Source organism: Poecilia formosa, unplaced genomic scaffold, assembly GCF_000485575.1.
Source record: "Poecilia formosa unplaced genomic scaffold, Poecilia_formosa-5.1.2 Scaffold27, whole genome shotgun sequence".
Lineage (NCBI taxonomy): Eukaryota > Metazoa > Chordata > Actinopteri > Cyprinodontiformes > Poeciliidae > Poecilia > Poecilia formosa.
Window position 1 is genome coordinate 2,851,177 of NW_006799966.1, and position 14,623 is coordinate 2,865,799.

The following is a 14,623-nucleotide window of genomic DNA, read 5'->3' on the forward strand; positions in this document are numbered from 1 at the left end:
GCAGAAAATGGATGGATGGATGGATGGATGGATGGATGGATGGATGGATGGATGGATGGATGGATGGATGGATGGATGGATGGATGGATGGATGGTGTTACACTCTAATCAGCTTACCTTGAAACAAAAAGTTGTATCTGTATCCTATCATATTTAAAGAAAATTAAGTGAAAGGAGAAATTGTGGTAGGAAAAGCAGCATTAGCAACAGGTGCAAATGCAGCTTTGTCAATCAAAAGCCATTCATCCATTCATTTAGAGGAGCTTCACAAGGGGTAGACAGAGGCTGGAGTCAGCATAGGAAGGACCATAACCTGTAAACCATAATAATCTAAATTACAAGACATACAGTAAAGGCATTAAATATTTCACTCTATGTGTAATGAATATATAAATATGTACAGTACATGAAACATTCAGAGCACAGTGCAAAATCTAGAGTAATAAGAAGGTGTGGCTCAAAGTCTGTAGATCAGGATAATCATTTGAATAAGTGTATTTTTATGAAGTCACAAATTTATTCTTATTTGCATACCCCCAAAGACAAAAAGAAATAGCTTTTGTGTCTAATCCCTCATTAGCTGTTTTTTCTTTGTAGGTTGTGTTATTATCAAAGGTAGATTTAATGCATTCCATTCATTTGTGTTTTTGCTCTGCTGAAATAAAAAGCTGCTTCATTAGATGTCGAGTTTCATTGGCATTAATACATTAGTCACGTCTGAGAACAGCAATGCACACAGACTTTCGGCACAAACGATAATTGATTTCACAATGGAAAGACGTTTGGCGTCATTTTTTAAAAAATATTATTATTATTATTAAAAAGTTATTTTTGGCCTAGCCGAGCATGCCAGACCCTTACAATAGAGAGGAAAACACCAACTTCCCTTCTGATGTGGAGAATTCACTTTGTCATGGTATTCCCAGCATAGCTCCATTCAAACTCCGCATGACTGTATGCTTAATCATCAACTAAAAAGAAGACAACACGGCTTATTTTGGAACATTTAATTAAGACATAAATACTCTCCTGTTTAGTACATTGGCATTAAACAGTTAAATTACAACAAAGTAAAGTCAGAATTAAAAAAAAATATAACCATGACGTTGTTGTAGCCTACAGTATTGCACAAGACTCTTGTTGTCACTGGAGGCAAAGATCAATGGCCAGTGAAACAATGGCACTGGGAGTAAATGCTTCAAGAGGCTCTGAATCAGATTCCCGTTTGTTCAGGAAGTTGTGGAGAACCAGGAAGGACACTGCCCCTTGCTCTTCCTCTGCAAAAATACACCAGCTCCCCTCACCCGACGCTGCCCAATGAGGATCCTGTTTTTCCTCCTTTAAAGCTACATATTTGTTGTTTCCAATAAGGAAAAGGGTCAGAGGAAAGGTACTCTTGGTCATACAGCCCAACCTTAACAAGTGCTGTGAATGAAGAACACATTCATTTTGATGTTCAATGTTTAATACTAATTTAAAAAAAGAAAACATGAGCTCAAGTAAGAATAAATAATTAAGAGACTATTGATTTTCAGTATTTCATCTGTTACAGTTAAAATAGGTTTGAACAGTGCAGTGATTCACTGAATGCATGTCACATTATGACAGTGACTGTGATTCATAAGTCACTTGACATTTATGAAAAAAACAGAAATTTAAGCATTTCTTCACCTTAAGCCAAAGGCTGGTCACATGTACAGGATATATGGTGCCGCTTCTGCTGTGTTTGAATTGAACTTGAACAATACAAAAATAAGGAACAGGAAATATGAATTAAGGAATAAAAATGTGTTTGCTGTTTGTGAAAAATATTAGAAGCGAGGGAAAAATCTGGTTGAAATTTTTATAATGCATTGGGGTAATGTGTTTTCTCTCTTTTTTTTTTAAAGTAGGTCCTCAGTTGTTAATATCCAGGCTTCACTGATGCTTTATCAATACATTCTTTGTGTATGTTTTAGTTTGGTTATGAAACAGAAAAGATTCAACTGAGACAGAAGGCATTATTCTGTTTCTATGTCTAGTAAAATATATTTTTTGAATGGCTTAAATCATTTTTCATAATTTGAACAACTACATTTAATTTCCTTTTTGAATAAATTATGTATTTTTGAACTGAATTGAACTTAAAATCTATTTTCTTCCATTCTGAAACTAGATGTTTTCATCAAGGCTGGCACTCTAAATTACCAACAGCCTGCCAATTGTCTGCTAAAATAAATTTAGATATGGCAAAACAGGGTCTGTCTTATACAGAAATGTATGTGTTTATTTGTGGAAATTAAGGATGCAGGACACCTTTTAGCCAGAAGTGCGAGGAGTTCGGCCCTACAAAAGACCCATGTTTTAAAATAATCTCTTATGAACACTTGGTGTTAGAACAAAACAGTTCAACAAACTGAGGTTTCATGCTGTGTTCAATGCACAAGTCTATGAGATCCACCTCTTTGGACATATAGGGTTACATGTGAATACACACAGATCAAGCGCTCATCACATCTGTTGTTGTGTAGAGCTATGCAACTAAACAGAACATCCATCCAAACATTATTAGAAAACACGCAATTTTTTTAATTTTTTTAATTTTTATTTTTTTCATTTTACACACTCACAACTTAACGATAAATCTATCTATCTTTATTAATTATGTAGGCTGTAACATGTAAACATTTTTAGCGATTTTTCACATATAAAAGTCCAGAACTTTTGTATCTTGCACTTTGTGTTATGGAAGTTCACACTTCAACCAGTGGCGTCATTGACCATTTTATGGCTTTAGTGAGTTCTCCTTCAGTTTTTTTTTTGTTTGTTTTGGGGGTTTTTTTAAACACCTGCTTGTAATGTAATACTTTCACATTCAAATACTTGCTTTTCTGCTGGAAACACAGGAGCAGTGTACACCACATCACAGGTAATGAAACAGAAATGGGAAAGTGCCTTGTAATGTGGTATCTGTGTTCAATCTCCATCTCCCTCCTTGTTAAACCGTAGTTATGCTTCACTCCTGCTAAGCACAGGGGCCGGACTTCCAGCTGGAAATGTTCTATTGGGCTTTGGGCCCATTTCCTATAATCTTTGCTTATTAAAAGCAGCCCCTTTGCTTTATTCACATGCTCTGTGCAACAGAACACCATAAATCCTCGTAAAAGGCCTAATGTGTGAGAGAAAATGAGATGGAGAAAGAACAAGGGAGAAAATATGGGAACAAGAAATGGGCAAGGCAATTATTCTCCATCAATATTATCATCTTGATTCATTATCTTAGTAATTATTGGTTGGGGGATGAAACTTCATACTAAATCTCACATGCAGGTTCTTTTATTTATTTATTTATTTATTTTCCATTTGGGGACATTCACAGAAGAGCAAAATGTCCATTAATAATCATTTGGATACTGCAGTACAAACCCAATCAGCAATGATGCAACTTTTTGTTTCCTGATGTATGGCTTTGATATTTGCCAGTGATAAATGCAAGCTGCTTGTTTAAAATCAGATTGCTGCACATTTATGCTTTGGGGTCTCTTGTGCAAGTCTGACTGTGCAGTGAGGAATGAATTAGACCTTTTTAACAGGGAAAAATATGCACTTTTAATTAATCATCTGGGGTGTTTTATTAATATTGACCCAGTATCACAGAACAGATATAAGCTAATGCCACTAAGATTGTTTTTGTTTATTTTTTATTTTTTATTTTGAAGACAGGTCTTATCTTGTTCAGTTTTATACATAACAAATTAAATGCAAATAAATGCAGCGATGATCTTTTTAAGTGGACGGTGTTCATATTGCCCTTTCACCATTTGTATCTTTATAGTTTTTCTTGTTTCATACCTGACTTTTTTGGGGGGTATCAAATGCAGGACCTTTTACTTTTGCCTCCCACCAGAGGGACATTTTGTGCCTGATTTGACAACTGACAACTTAAGGTAATTTTCTACACGCATAATCTTTTGCAAGAAAATGTGCTTATATAAAAAGTTACATATAAGTAGGAGGTCATTTAGATTAGTTTGGTTTGGTAAAAGAGTTTAATAATATTTTACAAGTGTACTGGTCATTTTTGCCCCTTTTGCTGTTATATACTTTTGGAGTTTTTTAGGGTCCTAACACATTTTTGTCTCTGGTGGGATGCTTTGTATTGACCATGTGTCAAATTCTACCAACTTTGAAAACTGACAAATAAAAGTATACTTCCATCTATGCATTGTCTTAACTTTTCTTAGATTGATAAGGTCCAGGAGAAAAACCAAGACTCAGACATCCCTCTTTTCAACAGCTCTAGGTGATCCCAAGGTGTTTCTGGACTAAAGGGTTAGTCCTTCCACTAGAAAACCTACATTAGACATTAGAGAGACTAAGAAGGATGTCCTTTGATAGTTACAACACACCATAGGGTCACCTTTCTCAAAAATCGACTGATTCAAAGTGATTTTTTTTTACATTCTACTCATAGTCTTCTGTACGAAATGTACATGTATATAACTCACATTAATAATATCTTCAAGTGGAATGTTATTCAGTTATTTGGGTTTGATTAGGGGTCTTAATTAATAATATTTTTCTATAAACGTTTGATTCTGGGAATGTATTGGGAACCCCCAGAATAAGATGGGTACAGAGGAGAGAGATGTCTGCATTCTGCCCTTTGGCCTACCGCTACCTGGTCTCAACAGGCGATGGATGTATGGAGGACAAACTTCATATTAGGAACTGGAACGATCCCCAGGTCACTACTGGCTGCTTTCCAAGAAATGAGCTAATAAAATCTTTTTTGGAGTGTGTTGCTATATTTAGTGAAAGACATGCACCGTCAGGCTGCATTTAAAATTACTAATAAAAAAAAAAGCTTAACATGATTTAGAAAACTACCTAATAAAGAGCATTTTATTTCCCTTTTGTTCTTAAATTTGTTCTCTAAATTTAGATTTTTTTTTCATGTTGGCAGTTTTCACAAGCGTGAGTCACAATGCGGGCAGAGGTTATGGCAGCTTGTTTCCTTAAATAAAAGCAAAGCACAAGTCACTGCATGAAAAATACAAAAAAGATCAATAAATACTGTTTGTTTGGCATGTGGGTGGTTTTGTGTGGCCCTCCGTCTGCAAAGAGAATAAAGTCAGAACTTCAAAAATAGCAGCTGCAGATGAAAAGCCTCATGACGCCGAAGCTGCAGGCGCGCACATTTGGTGCGCGTGACGATGTCGGTGTTGTACTGAGTTTGCATTTTCCCTAACAAGGGTCTGGCGTCCCCGCAGCCGTCAGTGGGATCCACGCTGGGCCCTTTTGCAGCAATCAGCCAGACTGTCTTGCTCTAATTGTTTCCAGATTTGTGTGGGAGGTCAGAGCCCCAGAGTGCTGATCCTTGCCAAGTTTATAAACAGAGCAGTGTTTCCAGATGGCCACTGGCTCCAGACTGGCTAGCAGGTTGATTGGGACCAGAATAATAACAGGTGGAGAGCAGACAATGAATTCCTTGACACTTTTTACCTCTCGCGCTCGAACACACAGAGACACCCTGACGCTCTAAAACACCCAGTAATACACTTTCATCGTGGAGAACAGGAGACACCGTCAGGCAGGCAGGATGTGGGACACGGTTTTACTTTCACACACACACACACAAACACACATGCATACAAGGAAAATTGATATATTTTTACTTATTTAAATAATTCATTTTAATTGCCTGACTTTAAGTTAATACATTCTCACTTTTCTGGACCAGTTTCAACTTTATGAAGCTTTCATTCCTTGTAAGACGTGAGTTGCAAAATAAGAGATTACAAAATGCGCAGTTCCTCCAGGAAGCCAAACGCTTTCCTGTGTTATTATTGGATGTCATGTCAGTTTGTGAAATCATTTTAAATCTGCGAGGCATCAAATGATTCATCTTGTTATATTCAGTCATTTTCTTTGCACTCTACGCCTAAAAGCCAAACAAAACAAGCCCCGGGGAAATGTAAAGGAAATAAACATGTCACATGTGTTAAATGTAAAATTATTTCTCTTGTTAAAGCTGACAGGTTTTGGATGAGTTCCTGTTGCAAAGTTTGTCAAAACTGAACTTTGCCTGTTTTTCTAGAAAAAAAAAAAAAGAAAAATTATCCTGTTCTGCAACACGCACACATTCACAAATGCGTGCAGTTACACTTTCAAAGAGGAGATTTGAGCAGCTCTTGTGGAGACATTCCCACCACAATCACATCATTAGTCCCACCATGTCTCTTAATACCTCTCTCAAGTTTTTGTTTACAGAATCCAGTCCTTCCAAGGTCTTTGTAATAGCTTGAGTGATCTGTGCACTGGAAAGGAGGAAGAGAGGGATTGTGAGTATGCGTGTCTGCGTGTCTGCGTGCGTGCGTGCGTGCGTGCGTGTGTGTGTGTGTGTGTGTGCGGATGAAGGGGACGGGAGGGGGAAGGCTGCCTTTCATCGGTTTTGCTCAGCTACACTTGTTTGGGCCAAGGTTGGCCCCTGTTTTCAGTAAGCGTACTCCACTCCAGATGTGCAGCGGCTCCAGAGTGGCTGCCATATACAGTAAATCGGCATCAGAGGGCTCGTCAATCTGTGGGGTAGAGCGATGCGGTGTCGTCAGCCCCGGCCACCGGTATAAACGGAAATTTGTACTCCTGAGCTCCCATGAGGTCTTCCAGGGGGGTGAGGGGGGCGGTGGGGGATTCAGTGGAGGAGGTGCTGGGGGTGGGGGCAAGAAAAGGGGGAGAAAGCAGGGGAGAAAGTATTAGAAAGTGAGAACTCCAAACTGAAAGTGATAAGTCTAGGGAGAGATGGTGGGGGATTGTAAATGTGCACAAAAGGTGCAACAAAATGTTTGAATTTTCTCATCCAAGAAGATAATGAGCTCAGCTGGCGCAGCGGCGCGGCGGCTAATGAGCAGCAAGGAATGACGTCGAAGTGAGAACAAATGATGACTTTTGCAGGGAAATTTATCCGCTGCTGAAAATGGAGACATGAGCACTGGAAGCAGGCCACAGTCAAATGTTCAGACATGAAACAGGAGATTTCAACAAGCTCCAAATGAAAATGTATTAGCATGGATATTGCAGAGCAAAGCACTATGTACATATTCTTGCCATATTCGCGCATCAACTTTTCACATTTTCAGGCATTACAACCACAAACATCAGTGTAGTGAGGTGGGATTCTGTCTGACACTCCAAGAAAGGGATCACATTATTATTAATTTTATAGGAAATTGTTGTTGTTTATTTTATCTGAAAAATGTGATAAGGATATTTTTTAACGCCTTAGTGGTAAAAAAAACAAAACATTTTTTTTGCTGCTGTTACAAGTGTTGCACAGCATGGCTTTACCAGCTTTACACATTCAGAAAACAATCTTTGCAAAATAGAAAGTCAAATTAGACGGAGATTGTCTGTGAACATCAACTTTCAAGTGTGGATTTAAACTGACAACTCTAACGCAAGATCTAAATCTTTTTTTTTGCAACTGTAGTTGCATGGTTCAAAAGTTCAGATCCAGTTTAAAATTGTCAAAAAAATAAATATGTTTTAATTTGAATATGTTTCAACAAAGTAAACATGATGCTGATATAAAGATTTCGTTTTCAGCATCCATTTTTACTGTTATTATTAAGATTTAACAACAGCATGACATACAATATGCAAACTGCAATTTATTTATTTATTTATTTATTTATTTTACTTTTTATTCTAAACCTGCAACTTTCAGATCCTGTCAAAGCTGACACTAAAAGAAGGACCTATCATTGTTTCTATAGTAATGGTTTGCTAATATGAATGGATAAACTGAGGAAATGGTGTATATCACTGAAAGAAAAGAGGGATGATGAAAAAAATATACCCCAAAAAAAGAAATAATTGTGTTTTTTAGAAATGGCATGGTGGAAAAAAAAAAGTTGAAGTTACTTCAAAATGTTTGGCTCTTATTGACCTTGATGCCTGACATGTGTGCCGTGTTCTTTGGTCATCATGATGCTGTTTGTTCACTAATGTGTTCAACTAAACCTCAGATGATTCGGCCATATTCACAATTTATGTGATTTCTGAAATGAATTAGTTTTTTATTTAGAGGCGTCAGAGTAAAGCTGAATTACCCATACATTGAAATTGGAAAAAAAAAAGTTCAAGGGTTACGGACAATTTTCATCTCGGGAGGAGAGTGGTGTTTTTACACTGAAATACAAATGGAAAAACAGGAGGTTATTAGCAGCAATAAATGTTAACACATAAGGTCTGAGTCAGTGAAGAGGCAGGTCATTCCAGAGAGGACACAGAGCAGACTCTGGAGTGTCATCAGGGCAGACAGAGTTTCCCCCACACATTCCTCCCTTTACATTTTCCCATGCTCGGCGCTCCGGCCCTGACTCAGCGCCATTATCGCTACGACCCAGTCATAGGAAGGCTGCTGATGGCTTACAGAGCGAAACCCTCATGTCCAGACTAATGTTTTAGCTCCTCGCTCGATATGGTTTCCTCCCATCTGATGTTGCTGAAGGTCAGCCAACATGAGGCATGAGAAAGATACAGACAGTAGAGAAATTAGGTGGCTAGCCTCTATTAGCTGGGTAAAAGCTTTATTACGGTAATAGCTAAGCTCACGTGTTTCTCTGCTGTGTCGACTTGAATGTTTTCCGCAACACCTATCAGCACTTTCAACTCTGGAATCTGGAGGTAAAATCGGAGAAAGTGAGAGCCAAGATAAAGAGACGAAGAACTCAGTAAACTGAACATAATTTCTTATCTTGATGCTTAAAATCAGCTTGCTAAGAGTTTGTATTCATTTCCTGCTGTCCATACTACAACCATGAATGATATATTTAAGTTTAACAGAAGCAGCACACAAGTGCATAGAAGAAACAAAATTACAAACAAAAGCCTGTAATGTGTGGTATGCATGTTTTCCACCTCAATTTGAACGTCTGTATTGAGCTTCAGCCCTCACACCATCTGTAGGCCTTTCATTTCTCTGCTGAAGGAAGATTTCCACACAGCATGATGCTGCTGCTGCCGTATTTCATTATGAGGATGGTGTGATCTTGAATATGTAAATTACAAACAAACAACAATATGCAATCACGCATTCTTGTTTTCTTTTACTTAAATTGGTACTAAAATACCTTCATTTTGAGCCTCAGTGTGGCGCTCACCTTCTCTATGTAGTTAAGTTGAGGGAACAACAGGACAGATTTATGCATGGAATAAACTATTTGGTTAGAATTGAAATAGATGCCGTGGTTTGCTTTGAAAAGAGGCACTGTTCCGCAACACTGTTGTTTTTTGTTTTGTTTTTTACTTACAAACATCTTCTCTTTTTATTTTATGACCGATGAGAAATTCTGCCACATCTGGAAAAAAAAAAAAGTTGTACTCTGGAAATGAGAGAAACATCAAAACGAAATGCAATCCTTTGAAAGTGCTGTTGGGTTTTAAATAGGAAAATGTGCAATCCGTGATCAATCATCTGTTCACATCCATGTAGCTTTTTTCATGTTAGCAATTTGTTGGGGTTTTTATGTTGTCTTGTAGGACTGAACTGGTGCTTTGGTGCTGTGAGAAAAACTACGCTGAGTTTTTTTTTTTTTTTTTTTTCTGATAATTCATTTAGAGATTTCCTAACATCATATCAGTCAATTCAAACTGTCTGCGTAACAAATTTCTCTTTTGCCAGGCTGAGCTATTCTAATGTCATCACATTTATTAAAAGACTTTTGCCTGCATTTTTTTTTTCCATCCGAATATTACTTTATTAGTTCATTACAGATTATGTAGGTAAATAATTATGCAAATTAAAAAAAAACAATAGAATAGAAATAATCTATATTGTTCCTCAGAAGGAAAATCCAGGTGAACCAGTAGCAAATATGAAAAGCGAATAATAATAAACAGGTTGATTTGAATAAGTAATCATGAAAATAAAATGGGGATTTCAGACATTTCAAAAATCACATTCCTACTAAAACAGATAATTTGTCTATTATTTTCTTATACATCATATATCAGTGCGCTTGATCACAGACGGACGACGTTTCACAGAACAAAGCAACTTCTTTTCCACTTATTACTTCAGCAGCTCTGAGAATATGGAAGCTGTGTGGTGATCCCTGTGCAGGAATGCCCACATCGTGACCTTTTCTTCTTTGAAAGTCAGATCCGCTGCCCGAGCCCTGTCCCCATGTTTCCTCTGGGATCCCCCACGCTCAGCTCTGCGTTGTTGCCCCCCACCCTACACAGTAACAAGGCTAGGCGTCAGAGGCCTGATTATTTGCACTGACCCCGCTCTGTCTCCTTGGGGCGGCTGCCTCGGCACAGTTGCACTGAATCCTATTGACACGGTGAGAGGGAGAAGAAGGGGGGAAGAAAACAGGCGCTGGCTCCAGTCAGTCGGCCCTCCTCGGCAGGTTGATGAATGTCCAGGACTTCATGATCTTTGCCACCCAAGCCAGTGGAGTCAGGCTACAATGAGTTACAGTCTCTGGAAAACCCTCCTGACTCCTGCCACCGCCACCACCAACCCCCTTTCCAGCCAGCCCTCGAGCCCCAAAGTCCCCCCGAGAACCTGAGCTGGCCGGCCTCCCTCCCTGCACAAACACTGGAGGTCTATCCTGGACCGCTCCACGCCGCCTTCCTGCCACCACCTCCTTCGCCCCTTCAACTTTTGACTGTGACTGCCGCTTCCACCCGGTAATGCACACTCTCAGGTCCAACCGCAAGTTGGCACCGGTCGCCCCAGCTTGTCCTTTTATTACGCACTCTGAGCTGCCCATAGCAGGTTGCTGCATCTCTGAATCGCTCAAGTGTTTAGCACCTGACTGCACCGAAACCGCTGCAAACAAGGACGCAAACAAGCTCGAATAATGAATAAGCTGCACACTTAATTTCTTTCTTGTTACCTTAAATCACCGCCTGTGTAAAATATGTGCCTTGTAAATGCAAAACAGTAGTGAAAACATGCAGTTAGGATGGCAGTAAAACTAAACCGCGAGAGGAAAACAACAGCATTGTTAAGATCGGTCCCCTGCTGCTGTGGCTAATTGTGCTCCAGTCACGGGCAATTCGCTGTCACAGCTAGCTGGAGACAAGCATCAACTGATTGAAGAAACTTTTTTTTTCTTTCTCCAAGTGTTTCCTCCCATCAACTGAACTTGAATAACCAAAAAGGAGTTAAAGAGAGCAGTTCTGCAGGATGACAAATGTGATCACAGGCTCATACATACAGCTACTGTAATTTTTCTTTTCTTTTTTTTTTTGTGACACCTACTGTTTTCTGGATATCTTCACTGTTTTAGGGGGCTGAGAAGTTACCGATACGTCAAACTGAGTGAAGGGGATAAAAAAACAGCAGGAGGTATGATGCAACTGTACAGAATGGCGAGAAGCATGCCATACCATTAGGATTGCAATTATTCATTATTACAGCAAAGCACACTCATTATGTTCCCCTACAATTGAGACTGGCAACATTCGTGGTAATTTGATGACGCACAAGTCTTGGTGCTTTTGGCTGCACGGAGTGAGACTGAGTGGAGTGTTTCTTTCCATTTTTCCAACTTCACTCAGAAATCCTGTCTGCCCTTTTTAATCACCTCTGATTTGTCCCTCTTTTTTTTCCCCCCCCTGGCTGCCCAAGGAGGTTTTGTTTTATCAAGTAACACCACAATTATTCCCCCTAAGAGCTAATGAGGTGCTATCATAATATTTTTATGAACTGTTTATTAATTTTACAGCTAAAACATTTTGAGAATCAGTTAAAAACCAGACTTTCAAGGGGGCATTTGAAGACACTTAACTTATGAAAAGAAAAGGGTGAAGTAAAGTATGTTTATACAGCCGGCTGAATAAATATGACCCCTTATGAAGTATTTATAAAACCCACTCATCCACCAAAAGATGCCAAGCACCAAGGTTTGCACAATAATCCACTTTTGGGTAAATTCTGGTGCACTCGCTGACCACTGAAAGCAAATGGCTCGATTTGTAAGAAGATGTCATGTCTACTTCTGAGGGTATGAAGAGAGCCATCAGAGGTGGAATAGATCCTGTTCCTGCACATTTTTCAGGGAGACATGTCAAACTCCTCTAGACTCACATTGACATAGTTCTCAGTCCTTTATGTTCTCTTTAAACTGTGCGTTTCTGAATCCTCCAAAAACAGAAACAAGAAGGAAGCAATGACATGCGGATGGAAGGAAGAAGGAACAGGGTTATCAGAGAGAGAGAGTAGGAAGAAACAATACTAGCTAAGGCATCACTGAAGACAGATAGGATGGAAGGACTCAAGAAAGAAAAGACAGAAGGAAGTACAAAGGGAGGAAATGGCAGTTGGATGCAAAGAAAGGGAAATCAGACAAAAGGAAGGAAGGATACAAGGAAGGAAGAAGGGACATGGGATGCATACAGAGGAAGAAGGACAAAAGTCTGGAAATACAAATATTTTTTCATACATTTTTTTTATTATTATTATTTGTTCACACTTGTCCAGAACTGAAATCAAATTCCAGACTTTCTTGACTGTGTAGAAACCAAGAGCACCGTCATAGGAATTTGCTGCAATCGTTTCAAACAGCAAGTAACAGACATCACAATCACGGGATGCCACTTGGTTTCATCATGAATGGGACTTCGAGAGTCGTTTGCCTGTAGGCTGTATGTTGAGTTATCACTGTGTATTATTTATTTTCTCGGTATCTCCTTCAGTCCATGATAATAAGTAACTCCTCTGCGCTTGTTATATGGTCTCTGTGCTCCAGTCATATATTTATGCTCTCTATTTCATTTACTCCTTGCTGGATTCTTCTGTTGTCCTTGTTGTTTCCTGTGGGTCATGTTTTCTCTTATGGTTTTTGGATTTCCTGCTGCTTTTGCTTTTTTAATTGAAATTCACTTGTCAAAACATTCTTGCCTGCTTCCTGCCTGTTGTTGGGTCCATTTCAACACACAAAGCTGGGTGAGGGTCAAAAGGAGTTTTTGAACATTTCAGTTACAAAAAAAAATGTATCATTCAGCAAAATATTTGACTTGATCCTTCATTTATTAGACATAACTCCACAACAGGGAAGGCTTAGTGTGGCCACACAACATGCTTTTGTCTACTTTAAGTGTCATCGAGGAAAACCAGAGAGCGCGAGAGAAAAATCAGAGAAAGGTTTTAATGTACATCAAACAAAGGAGATGTGAACATGCTCTAAAACAAAGTTACTCATAACATAATCAGTCTTTACTAACAGAGCAATAAGAGGGTAGGGCTTCTTATATCACTGCGAAAAAAACTGAAGTATTGGATGTGTTATCGCTACTTATGAGTGGTTTGGTGGATGTATTTTTAAACACAGATTTTCAATAATCTACAGGAGAAAATGAAGTTCTTACATTCACAAGTTGATGGGCTGCTACATCTCAAGCGTAAAATATCTAAGAGGCTGCTTCTTACCTTTAAACCGAAATCAAAAAGATATATACAAAACGTCCGAATTATCAGTTTGCACAATGTTGTGCTCAGGTACGGCAGAGTTTTTGGTTATTATCTCTCTTCATACCCACTGATGGAGATGCCAGCCTTCATTCAAATAAACAGTAACTAGATTTAAGCAAGAGGTCTCAAGACAAAAAGGCTAAGAATGTCTGATAAAGCAAGTCTTTATCTGAGTACTTGATTAATCGAGGGATTATTCAGTAGAGTTCTCAAATACTAAAATATTCAATAGCTGTAGACTTAATAGAGACATTAGATAGAATTAGCAGGACTTGGCAGAGCTTAACAGAGCCAGTATTTTCAATTTGCATGAGGCCAGAAGGTTGGAAACAGAGGAATTCTTGTTGAAATGAAAGATAGGCTCAGAAGGAGAAACAAAAGGCACAGTGGTCCAACGCCCAGGCCTGTCAGATAAGAAACCAAGTTCATCTCTTGTCAAGACCCATTCATTCATTCGTTTTAGGCCTTTATTGTCCATGCCGGCTACATCCTGTCCTGGGTTGGAAGAGGTTGGAATCCACACCACCAGTTACCAGGCTGATAAAACCTGGAAACTTGGCAGTCCATCACAGAGATGCAGAACAAAGTGCAATGTATAGGTATGCCTGAAGTCACAGTGTTTCAACAGTGAGCACAAACTGGAGTGTCAGAAGAAACCCAGGTTCAATATGAAAGAAAAAAAAAAAAAAACAAGATATAAACCAGAAGTCTTCTTGCTGAAGACAACAGTGCTAAACACCAAAAACACTGGACACCCCACAAACCAATTACCTTTCTACAATTTCACTTCCTGATTAAAAAAACCAGCATAAAGCATGATTGCTATTTCGAGATACACAGCAGAATTTGGGGTTTATACAATGCCTGACAACCTTTTCATTTACTTCTAGCAGCTTACATCACATGAAACCAGTCCAGACAGAACTTCAAAACCTACCAAAATTTACTTTTGTGTCTGAATGCAAAAAAAAAAAAGAAAATGTGAGAAATGTGTTGGTTCTGATCTGACAGAAGGCCAAAACAATTAGCAGAGACTCTTCAGAATGTATTGCTAACAACAATGAGGAACCACAACTATTTGCAAACTCCACTGTTTACCGATTTGCAACGACACGCTCAACTTGTTGGTGTGTAACCATTCCTAGACCCTGAGCTCTG